This window comes from Cervus canadensis, chromosome 13, assembly GCF_019320065.1.
Source record: "Cervus canadensis isolate Bull #8, Minnesota chromosome 13, ASM1932006v1, whole genome shotgun sequence".
Lineage (NCBI taxonomy): Eukaryota > Metazoa > Chordata > Mammalia > Artiodactyla > Cervidae > Cervus > Cervus canadensis.
Window position 1 is genome coordinate 14,249,729 of NC_057398.1, and position 8,369 is coordinate 14,258,097.

At 40.0% G+C, this 8,369-nt stretch overlaps 1 pseudogene; it reads left to right on the forward strand.

Annotated features, from left to right (window-relative positions):
* The first annotated feature begins 651 nt into the window (after positions 1-651).
* LOC122451693 lies at positions 652-4,927 on the forward strand (annotated as a pseudogene).
* The last annotated feature ends 3,442 nt before the right edge of the window (positions 4,928-8,369 follow it).

The following is an 8,369-nucleotide window of genomic DNA, read 5'->3' on the forward strand; positions in this document are numbered from 1 at the left end:
ATCTTATTTTTTTCCTTCAATTTTTGTTTTTTAAATTTTAATTAATTTTTTAAAAATTGGAGTCTAGTTGCTTTACAATGTTGCTTTCATTTCCACTGCACAGCAAAGTGAATCACCTCTACATATGCACGTATCCCCTCTGTTTTGGATTTCCTTCCTGTTCAGGTTACCACAGAGCACTGAGGAGAGTTCCCTGTGCTCTACCTACTGCAGGTTCTCATGAATTATCTATTTTATACACAGTATCAATAGTGTATGTAGGTCAATCCCAGCCTCTCAGTTCACCCCCCTAGTTGTCCATACATTTGTTCTCTATGTCTAAGTCTCCATTTGTGCTTTACAAACAGGTTCATCTACACCATTTTTCTAGATTCCGCATATATATGTTAATATACGGTATTTGTTTTTCCCTTTCTGACTAACTTCACTCTGTATGACAATGTCTAGGTTCCATCCATGTCGCTGCAAATGGCTAAAATGAAAATTAGGTTATGTGACTTCTCTCCTCAAAACTTAAATTGCTATCTCATCAACCTGTGTAATAAAACCCAACTTCTCTTCCTGATACACAGGGTTCTGCAGGGTGTGGTATTTGCCCACCAAACCTCATCTCTGTTCATTTCCTCCCCTTTTCATTCCAGCAGAAGCACTATGGCTGTTTTTCTTTCCATCAAGCACACCAAGCTTGTTTCCATGTTAGAACCTTTGCACGTGTGCTTGGAATACTCTTCCTTTTTACATGTGCATAGGTGTGTCCTCATCACTCAGGGCTTGGCTCAAATGGGAGTTCTTAGAGATTCTGTGCTGAGTAATCTACTAAATCAGCTGTTTCCCCACGCTCTGTCATTCTCCACCACAATATTCTATACTAGCATTTTTTGGCATCATTTATAAGGAACGGAAATCTCATTTACTCACTGATCACTCAATCATCACTCTGAATATAAACTCTTGATGTCGGAGCCTCAGGCTGTCTTATGCTCTGCTGTTTTCCCATTATCTGAAACAGTTCCAAATATTCATCAGCAGTGAATACTCCATAAATGTTTGTTAACTGATTAATTGCACCATGTTTGTTCTGAACAAACATTTACCTCTTCTGATCTCAGTTCCTTCAGTATTAAAATGAGGAAGCCTGGAGAAGAGAACACCTGAAATTCCTTCTGGATCAGTCTGATAACTTACAGTAATTACAGGAAAAATCCTGTTGCATCAAAGATTTGTATCTACTGAAGAACATTCACTCATTCATTCAACAAGCTCTTTTTGAGTGCTGACTATAAGCCTGGGACTGTTCTAGGCGTTGGAGGCCAAGTCTTAGCCATCAAGGTTCTAGCATGTAAGTCTCAACAGACAAACAGAAAACCTATAAAGTTAATGCTATCCTTGTTTTCCATCTGCTTTTCTACTGATACTTTCACAACAGTTTTCTCAATACTGCTTAGTTTATCAACACTGGGCTCCCTCTTACCATGGTTAATTTCCAAGACTTCTAGGATTAAGTGACATAATTTATGTAGCTATAACTTTAATAGCACCATGTAAAACATAGCGATTAAGGCTGCAGAATTCCTGCCAATCTGATTTAGCTCTAATCCAAACTCTGCCATACTTCCAAATTTAATTGCAGCCTGACTTATACTAAAATTTTAAATTTTATGAATCTAATTTTTTAAAAAATGAGGTTAATAAGGAACTAAAATTGTAAACATTCAGGTAGTAACACGTACAGGACTGCTAATTCTCTTGCCAAAATTTGAGACAGATGACTTTAAATTTGAATTGGAATTAGTGTACATAGAGAGGCAATCATTAATCAAGTGTCTAGAATGAAAATAAATCACTTTTAAACATGACTGTAGAGAATGAAAAATGATTAAGAAAAGTAAAGCAAATTATTATATATTGTGCTAACTGCCATTTGTTGGCATAGGCTACAAATCACTCATAGAAAGCAATGTCTATTTATATTTGCTTTAATCAATTATATAAAGAGATTTAGTATAGCTACAGAATGTTTTTATCTTGCATACAAGTACTATATTTAAAGCAATATATATTGGTCAAAATGTTTTTGGTTGGAAAGAAAGAAAAAAAGGGGTGGGGATGGGAAAGGACTATTTACTGTTTCATGTAACTGGGAAAGCCAGAACTCAACTAATAGAATGTCATCAGAGAACTCTTTTGTTTCAATCAGGGGCTCTCCTTCTGGTGAACAAATATTCACTAGCAGTTCAAGATTCATATCTTACCAGTTTATCAGCCCAAGGGGAAAGGGAGCAGTTGTTTTCCTTTAAAAAATTTTTATTTATTTATTGGCTCTTCGTTGCTGCCTGGGCATTTCTCTAGTTGCGTTGTGTGGGCTTCTATAGCTTCTCCTGTTGCAGAGCGTGGGCTCCAGGGCATGTGGACTTCAGTAGTGGCCGCTCCTGGGCTCTAGGGTCCGGGCTCAATGCTTGTGGTGCCTGAGCTGAGTTGCTCCACAGAACGTTGGATCTTCCTGGATCAGGGATCGAACCTGTCTCTCCTGCACTGGCAGGTGGATTCTCCACCACTGAGCCACCGGGGCAGCCCCACAGTTCTTTTTCAGTAGCTACAGTAGAGAGATTCTGGGCGAGATTCTAACTGGCCCAGTTCGGAAACAGACTAACAAAATGTATTTCAACGGCCCTCACACTCTTTCTTCTTCAGAACTGTTATTCTTGCAGTGAGCTCAGTTCAGTTCAGTTCAGTCCTCAGTCGTGTCCAACTCTTTGCAACCCCATGAATCGCAGCATGCCAGGCCTTCCTGTCCATCACCAACTCCCAGAGTTTACTCAAACTCACGTCCATCGAGTTGGTGATACCATCCAACCATCTCATCCTCTGCCATCCCCTTCTCCTCCTGCCCTCAATCCCTCCCAGCATCAGGGTCTTTTCTAATGAGTCAGCTCTTCGCATGAGGTGGCCAAAGTACTGGAGTTTCAGCTTCAGCATCAGTCCTTCCAATGAACACCCAGGACTGATCTCCTTTAGGATCGACTGGATGGATCTCCTTGCAGTTTAAGGGACTCTCAAGAGTCTTCTCCAACACCACAGTTCAAAAGCATCAATTCTTCGGCGCTCAGCTTTCTTCACAGTCCAACTCTCACATCCACACATGACCACTGGAAAAACCATAGCCTTAACTAGACGGACCTTTGTTGGCAAAGTCATGTCTCTGCTTTTTAATAATCTGTCTAGGTAGGTCATAACTTTCCTTCCAAGGAGTAAGCGTCTTTTAATTTCATGGCTGCCATCACCATCTGCAGTGATTTTGGAGCCCCCCAAAATAAAGTCTGACACGGTTTCCACTGTTTCCCCATCTATTTCCCATGAAGTGATGGGACTGGATGCCATGATCTTAGTTTTCTGAATGTAGAGCTTTAAGCCAACTTTTTCACTCTCCTCTTTCACTTTCATCAAGAGGCTTTTTAGTTCCTCTTCACTATCTGCCATAAGAGTGGTGTCATCTGCATATCTGAGGTTATTGATATTTCTCCTGGCAATCTTGATTCCAGCTTGTGCTTCTTCCAGCCCAGTGTTTTTCATGATGTACTCTGCATATAAGTTAAATAAGCAAGGTGACAATATACAGCCTTGACGTACTCCTTTTCCTATTTGGAACCAGTCTGTTGTTCCATGTCCAGTTCTAACTGTTGCTTCCTGACCTGCATACAGGTTTCTCAGGAGGCAGGTCAAGTGGTCTGGTATTCCCATCTCTTTCAGAATTTTCGCAGTGAACTAATCTTGACTAAATTTTAGGAGAATGTAATCTGATTAAATTGATTCACCTTAAGGTGTTTAAAAGTGATGGCTTTAACTTTTACAACTTAAATGAAATGATAATTGGTGCAATGTCAAAATAAGAAAAGGAATTTAAAGCACTGTGGATGAAGACAGTTTTAATTGGGTTCAGTAAATTATGCCAATGTGGAAGGATACCTTCTTTCAAACATAAGGCATAGAAATCTGGACCTCTCTGTCCTACTCACACTATTTGTGAGTACAGAGTATTGGGAAGATGCTGTGAGAAGGGTCTGTCCTTGGTTGAGGCAATAAAGGACACATTGTCTGTAGAGAACAAAAAAGCAGCTATAAAACTAAGTCAGCTTTTTCTCGAGCCTAGTGCAGCCACAGCTTGTGGTCCCAAGAAGCACCTGAAGCCCACAGCAGCTCCAAAGCTTAGGATGCCTGATAAACTGACTGGTGTGTTTGCTCCTTGTCCATCTACCAGTCCCCACAAACTGGGGAATGTTTCCCCCTAATCTTTGTAAGGAACAGACTTAAGTATGCCCTAATAGGAGACGAAATAGAGAAGATCTGTATGCAGCATTTCATTAAGAGTGATACAAGGTCTGCACCAATATCCTACCCTGCTGGTTTTATGGGTGTCATCAGCATTGATAAAACTGGAGAGAATTTTCATCTGATCTATGACAACAATGGTTGCTTTGCTGTTCATCGTATTACACCTGAGGAGGCCAAGTACAAGCTAGGGAAAGTGGGAAAGATCTTTGTGGGGACAAAAGGAATCCCTCATCTGGTGACCCACGATGCTCACACCATCCACTACCCTTGATTCCCTCATCAAGGTGAATGACACCATTCACATTGACTTGGAGACTGGAAAGAGTACTGATTCAATCAAATTTGACACTGGTGCATGGTGAGTAGAGGTGTTAACCTGAGAAGAACTGGTGTGGTCACCAATCAGGAGAGACATCCTGGTTCTTTCAATGTAGTTCATGTGAAAGATGCCAATGGCCATAGTTTTTCCACCTGGCTCTCAAAAATTTTCAGTATTGGCAAAGGCAACAAACCATGGAACTCCCTTCCCTGTGGAAAGGGTATCTGCCTTACCATTGCTGAGGAGAGGCAAGAGACTAGAAGTCAAAAAGAGCAGTAGATAGATGATCTCTGGGTGACATGACTGGAAAAGTCTTTGTACTTAGTTAAAGATAATACCACATTAAAAAAAAAAAAGGTTAAGTCATTTTGGTCTTCCCTGGTGGCTCAGATGGTAAGGAATCTGCCTGTAATGCAGGAGACCTGGGTTCGATCCCTGGGTTGGGAAGGTCCCCTGGAGGAGGGCATGCAACTCACTATTCTTGCCTGGACAATCCCATGGACAGAGGAGTCTGGCAGGCTACAGTCCATGGGGTTGCAAACAGTGGGACATGACTGAGTTACTAACAGTAAGTCAGCTTGCATTTTCTTATTAACATGTATAGGAATTCTAAACAATTTCAGTGATGTAATATCCATCCCCACCTTGATGGACCAGTCCCACTGTTACTGCATCTCCCTGGAGTTCCTTGTCAATATCTCTTCCCATCCCATCTCCCGATTCAATCACGCGGCAATAGAAGTCAGAGCGCTGGCATATTACTTTTCACAACTATTGATACCCGACTAGGAGAATTAATGCATTATATAGAAAAGAGTGAACTGAGACTGCAAAAGGAAATAATCAAGAGATTATGCTTTACAAAATGGATTATAATTAATGTCAAACTGTGCATTATAAGCAGTTAGTATAAGCTCGTAATATAAAATAATTGAATTAGTCCCCCAAATAAATTCAACAGAAAAGTCTGTTCTGGAAGAGTAATTCATTTGTCAGCTGAGCAAAAGAAGCTTATAAGGAATAGCTGAATGATGCCAAACGACTGTTAAACTAATTTAAAGGCAAGCATGTGAATTTGATTTGGACCGGAGTCTGTGTCATTTCCTTTCTTTTCCTGCAGCCCTAGCCCAGCACAGAGTATCATAGCTGGTCCAGCAGGTGGCGCTCTTCTCTGTGCACTTGTACTAAACTAACCACTTGTCCAAGTACAAGGTAGAGTCTTGCCTTCAGAAGAACCCTATAATCTGTTTATCTATGGCAATGATACACTTATAGATTTTTGTAAGGGTAATTATGCTGATTTATTCTTTGTCAGTTTTCTTTCTTAAATCAATGTGCTCTTCCCCAGTAGCATATTGGCCACCTTCTAACCTGGGGAGCTTATCTTTCAATGTCATATCTTTTTACCTTTGCAAACTGTTCATGGCATTGTCACAGAAAGAATGCTGGATTGGTTTGCCATTCCCTCCTCCAGAGGCTCGTGCTTTATCAGAACTCTTCATTATGACCTCTTCATCTTAAGTGACCCTGCCCAGCATGGCTCATAGCTTCACTGAGTTATGCAAGTCCCTTCAACCACAACAAGGCTGTGATCCAAGAAGGGGCTTAAATCAAAGACTTGTTTTATTATAGTACATGGACTGGGACTGATGGGAAAGGGTGGATAAAGTGGGCAACATTGCCCTGATTAGCATTGTATGTCCATCCTGATAGCCAAAACGTGCTAAAGGTGCCATCACATTGCATCATGGTTTTCCTGATACTATCCTGACCCCATATTCTGACCCTGAGAAGGGAAAAGGTGCCAAACAGCACCCCAACCACCATGCCCACAGCTCAACCCATCACAAAACCCATCTTCATGAGGTGGAAGTAACATGGCTGGACCTGTGCTCAGGGATCCGAGGCCACCAGCATCTCACTTCCGGCCTTGGTTGCTTTTGGTCTTTGCCCTGTTGGGTCTAGAGTTTGCCATCCTTAGTTTCAAGCCTTTGTCAGTTTCTGTTAAAATACTTTGACTTCTACTCTACGTTTAAGGTCTTACACTGTGAGGGAGATCTACATACAATTGAGGTGATTCATATTTGAAAAGCACATTGAACCGAAGCAATCTATATAAACTCAAAAAAAGAAGACTTTTTCTAATAAAAATTCCACACATCCTTGGACCTTTTGAAACTTCCCCTCAAGAATCACTGATGAGCAGAAGTTGGATTCCATCTTCTACATATTCTCTTTTTCATCCAGCTTCATTTTCTATAGCTTGTATCATGAAAACAATTTTTTTTCAGATATACAACTAAAATATAATAGGCACATTGCTTTCCCTTTCAAAATTTGTCCTGATGCCCTGCCTCCTGGAAAGTGTGATTTGTTGGACACAAATCAAAGGTACTATAATAAGCACAAGAATAAAAAGAATTAACATTATTATGTAATTAAAGCACATTTTCATTTATTACCTTTTTCATGCTTGCTTCATTTAGAGATTGTGAAATATATGCTGGACATATTAGTATGTATCATGTGTATTATACATATAGTCTGCTCTCATTTAATTTTCACAGATACTCATTTTGAAGAAAAGAAATATAAAGATTAGGAAATTTGAGTTATTTCCCCAAATCATGAGGCAAGTCAATGTCAGAATGGTGACTGGAGATTCTAAACCTTGTACCTCTGAAAAAGACAGACCATATTAGAATATTGAAACAATCTTGCTAGTAAGTGTAGGAGCTTCATTTTAAAAAGAAACAAAAAACTGTTCATAAAATGACTTTCAGGAGAAGGAAATGGCAACCCACTCCAGTATTCTTGCCTGGAAAGTCCCATGGACAGAGGAGCCTGGCGGGCTACAGTCCTTGGGGTAGAAGAGAAAAAAAGAAGAATAAAAAAGAAAAAAAAAAAGAAAAAAAAATGACTTTCAATAGTTAACTCTATTTTGTACAACAACCTATGAGAGTTTTGTTGATAAAGTTAGGCATTCTTTAGAAATTGTACAAAGAGAAGAGGAGAAAAGAGTGTTAAGGAAAGATGGGAGAGGTTCAGAGATAAATTTAATTAAATTTTACAGTTTGCCTACAGTTAGCACAACCTTTAAAGATTATTCAAGGGAGAACATAAGGAAATGTGTTTTACTGTGGGGAAGAATCCCTTAGAAGAAATGGAGTAGCCATCATAGTCAACAAAAGAATCTGAAATGCAGTACTTGGATGCAATCTCAAAAACGACAGAATGATCTCTGCTTGTTTCCAAGGCAAACCATTCAATATCATGGGAATCTGTTTATGCCCTGAACAGTAATGCTGAAGAAGTTGAAGTTGAACAGTTCTATGAAGACCTACAAGACCTTCTAGAACTAACATTCAAAAAAGATGTCCTCTTCATTATAGGGGACTGGAATGTAAAAGTAGGAAGTCAAGAGATACCTGGAGTAACAGGCAAATTTGGCCTTGGAGTACAGCATGAAGCAGGTCAAAGGCTAATAGAGTTTTGCCAAGAGAATGCACTGGTCATAGCAAACACCCTCTTCCAACAACACAAGAGAAGACTCTATACATGGATGTCACCATGGGCAACACCGAAATCAGATTGACTATATTCTTTGCAGCCAGCAATGGAGAAGCTCTAAACAGTCAGCAAACACAAGACCGGGAGCTGACTGTGGCTCAGATCATGAACTCCTTATTGCCAAATTCAGACTTAAATTGAAGAAAGTAGG